A 12,570-nucleotide genomic window follows, 5' to 3' on the forward strand; every position below is an offset into this window, starting at 1 on the left:
GGTTATTAATTGGCCTAATTTCAATATTACTGTGTCTCACAGAATACGGAGGCCCAAGGAGAGGGAGAGAGGTTCAGGAACTGCCAGTCCAAGGAGGAGTCAGAACACACACAACACTTATCAATTACATTCACCATCTTACATGGGCACAGTCTGTGGCATCCCAAAACAATTATAATAGTAACATCTAAGATCACTGATCACAGATCACCATAACAAATATGGGCAAATGCTATTGTCAAAATATTGCCAATAGACTTGCTGTACACACGGTTGCCACAAACCTTCAATTTGTAAAAAATGCAATATCTGGGCTTCCCTGGTGGCGCAGTGGTTGAGAGTCCACCTGCCGATGCAGGGGACACAAGTTCGTGCCCCGGTCCGGGAAGATCCCACATGCCGCGGAGCAGCTGGGCCCGTGAGCCATGGCCGCTAAGCCTGCGCGTCGGGAGCCTGTGCTCCGCAGCGGGAGAGGCCACAACAGTGAGAGGCCCGCGTACAGCAAAAAAAAAAAAAAAATGCAATATCTGCAAAGTGCAATAAAACAAGATATGCCTATATACATTTCTACTCAGAATCCATTCACCAGAACTCAAGTCACAATATCATACCTAAAGGCAAGGGGAACTGGGAAATATAGTCTAGCTGGATGCCCAGAAAAAAGATTACAGATGCTGGTTAGCACTAGCAGTCTCTTCCACAACAGTATCAGAACTTTATTAGAAGTCTGAAGAAATGATAAAATTATATTTGAAATATTTTTAACACAGTTTGATATTCCTTATATTGCAGACATAAGTATGGTTTGGCTACAAGATTGTAAGCACCAACAGGATATATTTGCCTTGTTCATCATTGTATTCACAGTGCCTGGTACAGTGCAGGGCCTCTCCTAAACATTCAATAAATATGTGATGTTAAACCAGTCAATCAATCAAAAAAAGAAACCATGTTAAAATTCTAATATTCAGTGTCCACTAATTAGCAACTTTCTATGTAACAGTGAAGTGGAAACACTATATTTGTATATAAAGAAAATAAGATCTGACTTTCAGCATAACGAACTATAAGGAGTGACAAAGCATTTTAAGTTTTACTCTTTAAAGTCCGAAGGGGTATTTTAGGCTCCCCCCAGAAATACAAAAATGGCCTAGTCTTTTTTCCTTCTAATAAAAGCATAAATTTGAGTTTCTAAACAGTTTAATTTTTAGTTTCAAGTCATATACCTAGAGCCAGAGCCAATTTCAGTGATTCAAAAGAATGTACCAGGAATTATCTGAAGCAATCAAAAGATATCCTGGATATTTACGAGACTGCCATTATACTCAGTTTTAGGATTACTCAAGATTCCAAATCTATTCAAAGTAAATGTAAAAAACAGTTGCCAGACTATGAGCGATGAACAAAATTTCCTGCCCTAGTAGTTTGTGGCTGAAACTGACCTTGTCTTCTGGTAAAACTATTGCCCTCACTAAAACCAACACAAAACCTCAGAATTGATTACCCCGCCCTACCACACCTCCTGTCCCCAGTCATAATCCTTATTCAATAAGGCTTTAAACCTCTCAGGTTTCAAATAAAGAAGCCAAAACAGGAAAAAGATAGGTCTTTATAACAAATGGTATATAAAGTATAACAAAATAAATATTGTGGTTAATAAATGCTGCTTAATATAGGATATTTATTCAACAAGTAACTTAAGAGTTTTCAAAATAATAAAAGGCCTAAGGGATTCCCTGGTGGCGCAGTGGTTGGGAGTCCGCCTGCCGATGCAGGGGACGCGGGTTTGTGCCCCAGTCCGGGAAGATCCCACATGCCGCGGAGCGGCTAGGCCCGTGAGCCATGGCTGCTGAGCCTGCGCGTACGGAGCCTGTGCTCCGCAACAGGAGAGGCCACAACAGTGAGAGGCCCGCGTACTGCAAAAAATACAAATAAAAGGCCTAAAAATCTGCTATGCTTATACAGTTTTAAAATTAATATATCAGCACATTCAGAAACAGAATGGCAACATATTTTTATATATTTTTATCCAAGTTATAAATGTTACTTTTTCAAACATGGTAATAGGACATAACAAAAAAACAGTATTTATTACCACCCATAAATGTCCTCCTTAAGTCATATATCTTTATAGTATTTCTTTTTGTTGTTAAAATTCCTTTAATAAGATGAGGAACTGTTTATTTCTCGTGTATTTTATTTTATTTTTTTCCCCAGGAGGAAAATACTTTTATTATTACCATTTTACAGATGTGACAAAACTGAGACACAAAGAGATTAAATAACTTGCCATAGATCACACAGCTCGTAGGTGGTAGTCTACTTTTTCTTTTTACTTAGTTTTTATTGGAGTATAGTTGCTTTACAATGTTGTATTAGTTTCTGCTGTACAGCAAAGTGCATTTGCTATATGTACACATATATCCCCTCTTTTCTGGATTTCCTTTCCATTTAGGTCACCACAGAGCACTGAGTAGAGTTTCCTGTGCACCTATTGTGCTATACAGTAAGTTCTCATTAGTTTTCTATTTTATACATAGTAGGGTATATATGCCAATCCCAAACTCCCAGTTCATCCCACCCACCCCCTTCCTCCCTTGGTATCCACACATTTGTTCTCTACATCTGTGTCTCTATTTCTGCTTTACAAGTAAGTTCATCTGTATCATTTTTCTAGATTCCACATATAGGTGATATTATACAATATTTGTTTTTCTCTTTCCAACTTACTTCATTCTGTATGACAGTCTCTAGGGCCAACCCACATCTCTGCAAATGGCACACTTTCATTCCTTTTTATGGCTGAGTAATATCCCACTGTACATATGTACCACATCTTCTTTATCCATTCCTCTGTTGATGGACATTTAGGTTGCTTCTATGACCTGGCTATTGTAAATAGTGCTGCAATGAACATTGGGGTGAGTCTATCTTTTTGAATTATGGTTTTCTTCGGGTATATGCACAGGAGTGGGACTGCTGGGTCATATGGTAGTTCTACTTTTAGTTTTCTAAGGAACCTCCATACTGTTTTCCATAGTACCTGTATCAATTTACATTCCCACCAACAGTGTAAGACGGTTCTCTTTTCTCAACATCCTGCCCAGCATTTATTGTTTGTAGATTTTTTGATGATGGCCATTCTGACCAGTGTGAGGTGATACCTCATTGTAGTTTTGATTTGCATTTCTCTAAAAATTAGTGACGTTGAGCATCTTTCCATGTGTTTGTTGGCCATCTGTATGTCTCCTTTGGAGAAATGTCTATGTAGTTCTTCCACCCATTTTTTTTCTTATTTATTTGGCTGTGCCAGGTTTTAGTTGCGGCACACAGGATCTTCATTGTGGCATGCAGAATCATTAGTTGCAGCATGCAGGATCTTTAATTGCAGCATGTAGGATCTTTAGTTGCAGCATGCAGGCTCTTTTAGTTGCAGCATGTGGGATCTAGTTCCCCGACCAGGGATTGAACCTGGGCCCCTGCATTAGGAGCACGGAGCCTTAACCACTGGACCACCAGGGAAGTCCCTTTCTGCCCATTTTTTGATTAGGCTGTTTGGTTTTTTTTTGATATTGAGCTGCATGAGCTGTTGGTATATTTTGGAGATTAATTCCTTGTCAGTTGCTTCATTTGCAAATGTTTCTCCCATTCTGAGGGTTGTCTTTTCGTCTTGTTTGTGGTTTCCTTCTCCTCATGTATTTTATATCAGTATTTTTTCTACTGCAGTAATAAAATGTAACATGAAATCTACCCTCTTAAATTGTAAGTGCACAGGGCTTCCCTGGCGGCGCAGTGGTTTAGAGTCCGTCTGCCGATGCGGGGGACACGGGTTCGTGCCCCGGTCCGGGAAGATCCCACATGCCGCGGAGCGGCTGGGCCCGTGAGCCATGGCTGCTGAGCCTGCACGTCCAGAGCCTGTGCTCCACAACGGGAGAGGCCACAACAGTGAGAGGCCCGCGTACCGCAAAAAAAAAAAGTTGTAAGTGCACAATACTGTATTGTTAACTACAGGCACAATATTGTACAGGAGATTTCTAGAACTTATTCACCTTGCATAACTGAAGCTTAATACCAATTGACTAAGTCCCCCCAACTTCTGCCTCTCCAACAGACCCTGAAAAAAAAAAAAAAGCAGCTCTACTCTTTGTTTCTATGAGTTTGACTATTCCTGATACTTCACGTAAGTGGAGTCATGCAGTATTTGTCTTTCTGTTACTATCTTATTTTACTAAGCATAATGTCCTCCAGATTCATCCACGTTCTTATTGCAGGATTTCCTTCTGTTTTAAGGCTTAATCATATTCTATTGCATGTATATAAATACACACACACACACACACACACACACACACACACACACACACACAAAATCACATTTTATCTATTCATCCATCAATGAACATTTATGTTGTTTCCAGATCCTGGCTATTGTGAATAATGCTGCAATGAACATGAAAGTGCAGATATCTCTTTGAGATCATGCTTTTGTTTCCTTTGGATATATACCCAGAGGTGGGACTGCTGGGTCACATGTTAGTTCTATTTCTAATTTTTTCAGAAATTTTTTCAAAGAAATCATTTCCAAGACCAATGCCATGAAGCTTTCCCTTATGTCTTCTTCCAGAGGTTTTACAGTTTCAGGTCTTAAATTTAAATCTTTAATTCATTTTGTGTTGAAGTATAATGCCTCCACCTTTGTTCTTCCTGCTCAAGATTGCTTTGGATAGCCAGTCTTTTTTGGTTCCACATGAATTTTAGGATTGTTTTATTACTGTGAAAAATGCCATTGGGATTTTGATAGGGACTGCATTAAATCTGTAGATTGCTATGCGTAGTACAGACATTCTAACAATATTTAGCTTTCTAAACTATGAACAATCTATGAACACAAGATGTCTTTCCATTTATTTGCGTCTTTTAAATTTTTCATTGATGTTTCAGTGTACAAGTCGTTTACCTCTTTTGTTAAGTTTATTCCTAAGTTACTCTTTTTGACAATATTGTAAGGATATTGAAAGGATAGTTGATTTCTTTTTAGGATAGTTTTTTGTTAGTGTATAGAAATGCAACTGATTTTTGTATATTGATTTTATATACTGCAACTCTACTAAGTTTGTTTATTCTAACAGTTTTTCTGTGGAACCTTTAGGGTTTTCTACATATAGATCATGTCAACTCTAGAGACAATTTTCTTCTTTTCCAATTTGATGCCTTTTATTTCTTTTGCTTGCCTAATTCTTCTGGCTAGGAATTCCAATATTGTGTTGAACAGAAATGCAGAGAGTAGGCATCCTTGCCTTGCTCCTGCTCTTAAAGGAAAAGCTGTCAATTTTTCATTATTAAATATTATTTGTTAATTGCGGGATTTTCATATATGGTCTTTATTATGATGAGGTAAATTCCATCTATACCTAGTTTGTTGAGAGATTTTTATCATGAAACATTGAATTTTGTCTAATGCTTTTTCTGTATCAATTGAGATGATCATATAATTTTTATCCTTCATTGCATTTATGTAGTGTACCACATTTATCAATCTGCATAAGTCAAACCATCCTTGCACATCAGGGATAAATTCTACTTGATTGTGGTATATGATCCTTTTAAAGTACTGTTCAATTCAGGCTGCTAGTCTTTTGTTGAAGATTTTTACATCTGTTTTCATCAGAGATATTGCTCTGCAGTTTTCTTTTCTTATATTGTCCTTTTCTAGCTTTGGTATCAGGGTGATGTTGGTCTCATACAATGAGTTTAGACATGTTTCCACCTCTTCAATTCTTTTGGACGCATTTAAGAAGTTTGGGTGTTAATGCTTCTTTAAATGTTAGGTAAAATCACCAATGAAGCCTCTGCTTCTACAGTTTTCTTTGTTTGATAGTTTTAGATTACTGATTCAATCTCTTTACTCATAGGTTTTTCACATTTTCTATTTCTTCAGAATTCAATCTTGGTAGGTTGTCTGTTTCTAGGAATGTGTACATTTCTTCCTGGTTATCCAATTTGTTGGCATAAATTTGTTCATCATAGTCTCTTACAATTCTTTGTATTTCTGTGGTATCAGTTGTAATGTCACTTCTTTCATTTCTGATTTTATTTGAGACTTCTCTTTTTTTTTCTTAGTCACACTAGCTAAAGGTTTGTCAATTTTGTTGATCTTTTCACAAAAACAGCTCCAAGTGTCACTGATTTTTTTCCAACTCTTAGTTTTTTTGGTTTTTTCCCCTGTTGTTTTTCTGATCTCTACTTTTACTCCTGCTCTATCTTTATTTCTTCCCTTCTGCTAGCCCTGGGCTGTTTACTCTTCTTTTCCAAGTTCCATGGGGTGTAAAGTTAACTAGTTTTTTGAGATCTTTCTTCTTTTTAATGTAGACCTTTATCACTATAAAATTCCTTCTTAGTACTGCTTTTGCTGCATCCCATTTCACTTGTCTCAAGATTTTTTATTTCCCCTGATTTCTTCTTAAGCCATTGGTTGTTCAAGAATGTGTTGTCTAATTTCCACATCTTTGTGTATTTTAGTTTGCTTTCTGTTATTGATTTCTAGCTTCATTCCACTGTCACTGGAAAAGATACCAGATATGATTTCAATTTACTTATATTTGTTAAGACTTGTCTTGTTACCTAACTTGTGATTTATCCTGGAAATGTTCCATGGGCACTTGAGAAGAATGCGTATTCTGCTGCTATTGGGTAGATGTTCTGTACATCTCTATTAGTTCCATTTGGTCAATAGTGTTGTTAAAGTCCACTGTGTTCTTACTGATGTTCTGTCTAGATACTCTATCCATTACTAAGAGTGAGGTATTGAAGTCTCCTACTATTATTGTATTGTTACCTATTTCTCTATTCAGATTTGTCAATGTTTCCTTTATATATTTAGGTGCTCTGATGTTAAGGGCATATCTCGTTATAATTATTACATCTTCTGGATAAATTGACTCCTTTGCCATTATATAATGACCTTTTAGTCTCTTATGACAGTTTTGGCTTAAAATCTATTTTGTCTTATATAAGTTCTATTCATTCAGCCACTCTAGGTCTTTTGATTAAAGAGTTTAATGCATTTACATATAAAGTAATTATTGATACATAAGGACTTAATATTGCCATTTTTTTAAATTGTCTTCTGTTTTGCAACTCTTTTCTCCCCCTTTTCTTCTCTTGATATCTTCCTTTGTAATTGTTGATTTTTTGTAGTGATATTCTTTAATTCCTTTCCCTTTTTCTTTTGTGTGTCTTCTATAGGTATTTGCTTTGTGATGATCAGGAGGCTAACATAAAACAACTTAAGGGACTTCCCTGGTGGCACAGTGGTTAAGAATCCACCTGCCGGGCTTCCCTGGTGGCACAGTGGTTGGGAGTCTGCCTGCCGATGCAGGGGACACGGGTTCGTGCCCCGGTCCGGGAAGATCCCACATGCCGTGGAGCGGCTGGGCCCGTGAGCCATGGCCGCTGAGCCTGCGCGTCCGGAGCCTGTGCTCCACAACAGAGGAGGCCACAACAGTGAGAGTCCCGTGTACTGCAAAAAAAAAAAAAAAAAAGAATCCACCTGCCAAGGCAGGAGACATGGGTTCATGCCCTGGTCCCAGAAGATCCTACATGCCGTGGAGCAGCTAAGCCCATGCACCACAACTACTGAGCCTGTGCTCTAAAGCCCACAAACTACAACTACTGAGCCTGTGTGCCACAACTACTGAAGCCCACATGCCTAGAGCCTGTGCTCCACAACAGGAGAAGCCACTACAATGAGAAGCCCGCGCACTGCAACAAAGAGCAGCCCCCGCTCGCTGCAACTAGAGAAAGCCCGCGCGCAGCAACGAAGACTCAACGCAGCCAATAAATAAATAAATAATTAATTTTAAAAAAAACCTTAAGTTATAACACTCTATTAAAAGCTAATAACAACTTAAACTTCAATCACATACAGAAACTACATTTACTTCACCTCATAAACACTCTACGTCACTGAGGTCACAATTTGTTTTTTTTTTTAATATTGTATATCCATAAACATATTTCTGCAGTTATAGTTATTCTCAAGACTTGTCTTTTAACTTATATTCTAGAATTAAAAGTGATTTATATACTACCATTATGGTATTAGACTATTCTCTATTTGTCCATATATTTACCTTAGCAGTGAATTTTATACTATTACATGCTTTGTGTTGCTGTTCAGTATCCTTTTGATTCAACTTGAAAAATTACCTTTAGCATTTTTTGTAAGGCAGTTCTACTGGTGATGTATTAATTGCCTTAGCTTCTATCTGGGAAAGTCTTTATGTCTCTGTCACTTGTGAAGGACAGTTTTACCAGGCACAGTGTCCTTGGTTGGCAGGCTTTTTTCTTTCCAAATTTTGAATACATCACCCCACAACCGTTTGGCCTGTAAGGTTTCTGCTGAGAAATCTACTTATAGTCTTATGGGGACTCCTTTGTATATGACCAGTCACTTTTCTCTTGTTGCTTTCAAAATTCTCTGTCTTTGACTTCTGAGAATCTGATCATACAGCTGGACTTCAGTATCCATGGGGGATTGGTTTCAGGAGCCCCCATGTATACCAAAATCCACAGATACTCAAGTCCCTTATATAACATGGCATAGTATAGTAGACCCTCCATATCTCCAGGTCTCACGTCTGTGGATTCAACTAACAATGGATGGAAATTTTGATCTGTAGTAGGTTGAATCCATGGGGAAAAACACTGCAACTACAAAAAACTAACTACAAAAGCTATTTATTGAAAAAAATCCAGGTATAAGTGGACCTGCACAGTTCAAACCCAGTTGTTGAACGGTCAACTGTTCTTTGAGTAGAATTTTTTAGATTCATTCTTTTAGGGATCCTTTGAGCTTCAACAATCTGGATGTCCATTTCCCTACCCAGATTTGGGAAGTTCTAACCCATTATTTCGTTAATAAGTTTTCTACACCTTTCTTTCTTTTGCTTCTGGGACTCCCATAATGCTTATTAATCACTAATGTTGGTCCATAAGTCTCTTAGGCTCTCTTTACTCTTTTTTAATTCTTTTTTTCTTTCTGCTCCTCTGACTGGCTAATTTCAAATGACTTGTCTTAGAATTTGTTGACTTTTCCATCTGCTTGATCAGATATGCTACTGAATTCCTTAACTGAATTTTTCAGTTGTTATTGTATTCTTCAGCTCCAAAATTTGTTCAGTGGCTTTTTACAGTAATTTTTTGTTGGTATTTTCATTTTTTTCTCATGTATCATTTTCTTGATTTCCTTTGGTTGTCTGTGTTCTCAGGTAACTCAGTAAGCTTCCTAAAGATGATTACTTTGAAATTGTCAAGCAATTCAAAAATGTCCATTTCTTTAGGGTAAGTTACTAGAGATTTACTTTATTCCTTTGATTGTTTAATGTTTCCCTGATTCTTCCCGTTCCTCGTAGATCTGTGTTGGTTATCTGTGCATTTGAAGAAACAGCCACCTCTCTCCCAGGCATTATGAACTGGCTTTGACAAGGAAAGATCTTCGGCAATAAGCCCAGCTGAGATTCAGGGAGCCTCTCAAACAGCAAGAACCCATCCCTTTTCCCTTATTTTTAGCTGCCCCCACAAAGGTATGCCAGTTTCATTAGCGGCCCTGCTCAGATGAACAGGTAGCACACTGAAAGGCCAGGAATGCTCCACTCCTCTCCCTCCCTTCTGGAGGAGAAGCCTCAGTTTCTGTGCCTTCTCCTAATCCCAAAAAGCTGTGCCAGGCAACAGCAAGCTGCCTGCTGTCTTCCTTTGTTCTTAGCTGTCCCAGGTACCTGAACTATACTGAATCCATCAGCACTCTGAGTGAGATGAGACAAAATCTTAGCCCCTCAGGCAGTGCATCAAAAGGCCAACAACATTTGATGGAGATTCCACTCTCTTTTCCCCACCTCCATCTACCACAAGGAAGAAGTAGTAGGCTAAGGCAACCTTCTCTTGGTGCTGAGCTGTGCCTGCTTGGAGGAGGGACTGACGCAGGTAAAATGAAATTGCTCTCCTTACCTGTTTCAGTGTGGCGTTCTTGGCTTTGTGCTCATTCTGGGTACTGCAACTTAACTGGAATCTAGACTTCTCATAAAGGTATTCTGATCTGTGTATCATTGAGTCAGCATTTCTGTGGGGGAACGAAGGGTGGGACTTTCTATTCACCATCTTGCTGATGTCACTTCTCCCTTATACTATTTTTTGAATTTTTAATTTGAGACAATCTTTTTACTTCTTACACATCTCCTCCCAATATAGATTTCACTTGAATCCAATGGTCACAGGAAGAGATTTAAGCATACTTTATTTTCTGTGTGTGTGACAGAGCTTATATCCCTTACTATCTGAACTTTTGCTACTTGCTATCTAAAATACAGTAACCAAAAGATTTCAATAACCTAGTATTCTCACTATCCAAGTTTTCATTATCTGTACTCAGGAAGTGAAGATTTGGATAGCAAGAAATAATTATATGTATTTTACTGATTCCCAGCCTCTCATCAAACAGGAGAGGTGTTGTCCTCATCATGCAGTGATGAGGGTCATTCTCCCAGAGTAAGACATATGCAGCCTTGCCAGACTGCTGTATACAGCCCCAGTGAAGAGAACAATGCAGTACCTGCACATTTACCAGGCATCCCCTCTCTGTGAATTTCCCCCAAAGAAGACTACTCAAGCACCTCTAGGGGGGCATTCTGACTTATCCTTATATATGCCACTTTTTGGTTCCATCAATACTAATTGTTTATATTACTTCTATACATAATAATTATTGTTCACAGCTGAGCAATATAGTGTACTATGATTATATTTCCTTTCATATATAACTGTTTGTTTCTTCTGGAATTAAGAAATGTGTCACTCTGCTATCAGTGACCTCAGCATTTGGTTGATTGAATTAATGTCACTGTGAAGATATATATGCCATCTCATTGTAGAATTCATCACTTACTGCCAATTGTTAAAGGCAAGCAAAAAGTTTGTACATTTTTACTTTTAGGTTCCATTAGGCCTTTAATAGCCTTATTCTCCTTCTTTCCTTCCATTATTAAACACACACCCACTAAGAGAAAAAGCAACTCATGCTGAACTTTCAGGCCCTTGAATTGTGTGTGGATCACAAAGTAAAATCAGTACAGACCATGTCTCTAATCTGCAATATAAAAGGTAGATGCAATAACTGAGAAATGAAAACGAACAGGACATTGAGGAATTTTTTTTAAAGGGACTCTCCAGAACAGAAAATCTCAAGGGACTGAGGCTCACATTCCTCTCACAATCAATATGGAATCACATTTGAAATCCTACCAGGAGGTGATGATTTAGTGGTTAACTAATGAAATGGAGAGAAGTGTTAAAACTATTCTTCCCTTTTAAAAAACTAAAAATTGTGTCACTTTTTTATTTGCTCAGTTTTTTAACTTACATTTTAACTCTTTCCAGAATTCTCAAAAAGAAATGTAAAATACCTTTCTATATTATTGACCTATACTTTTTTTTTTTTTTTATCTATATGGTCAAAAGCATTTCAATCTGGAAACTCATGTCCCTTGAGTCTGAAAATGTTCTTGAATGACTTCTTTACGAATTTCCATTTCTCTGTTCTCTACTTCTGAAATTCCTAATAATCACTGTTAGAGTACCTAGATTGCTTCTCTAATGTCCTTTTCTTTTTGCTCCTCTTTGTTCTAATTTTTGGAAAACTTACTCAATTTTTTATTTCTCCACCCCACCCAACCCCCTGCCCCCAGTTACTTCTTTATTTTGACAATCATATTTAACTTCCATGTGCTCTTTCTCATTCTTTGACTCCTGGTCATGTTTCATACAGGCAAAATCTCTTACTGCCTTATGATATTTCTTGTATTTATTATATTTATTATATGACATTTATTATAGTTTCTTTGTTTTCTTCAGCATTACCTCTGTCTCTTATGAGCTCCATTTTTGTTACTTTTGGTTTTTTGTCTTCCATGTTGGGGGTTTTCCTCAAATGTATTAAGATCCTTTGTTGTCCATTTATATATAAAAATGTGGCACTAAAAAGATTGTTGGTAGTTTTCTTGACCTGGGGGAGGCACAACTTGCCAACACATCTTCTCTATAGGTACCTGAATAGGGGACCTGCATTTTGTTAGGAGACCGTTAAATATTCTTATATCTCTGTTCTTTCTCTAAGTCTACTCATTTTCTCCAGACATGAATTTTTAAGGCTTCTGCCTGGATAGGACAATGAACAGCTTCCAGCAATCTCGGAGCTGAACGATTCATTGAGTACTCATTGTTCAGAAGAATGGGCTTTCATTTATTTGCTCAGTTTTCAACATAAACCTAAGCCCTGTACCTTAATATGCTGATGTCCTTAAGTGCAGAGACTACTACTTTCTATTTTGGAATAAAGCTCTTGCCGCCTACCTTGACAAGAGGAGGACTAGAGACTGTATATATATTCTTTATAAAGACTTTAATTCAATTTTCATATTTTCCAGCATCACCATCCCTCACTCCAACGATCAGAGGTCAGAGGTGTCACCCATTCCTAAGACTTTCTAGATATTGTAGATTTCAGTTTTCTCCATTTTG

General features: G+C 37.8%; 1 protein-coding gene across 3 annotated transcripts in view; it reads right to left on the bottom strand.

Annotated features, from left to right (window-relative positions):
• Positions 1–12,570, bottom strand: part of CNTLN (centlein) — a 330,490-nt gene that overhangs the window by 285,787 nt on the left and 32,133 nt on the right. The gene's annotated exons all lie outside the window — the stretch shown is intronic.

Source organism: Stenella coeruleoalba (genome assembly GCF_951394435.1).
Source record: "Stenella coeruleoalba genome assembly, chromosome: 7".
NCBI lineage: Eukaryota > Metazoa > Chordata > Mammalia > Artiodactyla > Delphinidae > Stenella > Stenella coeruleoalba.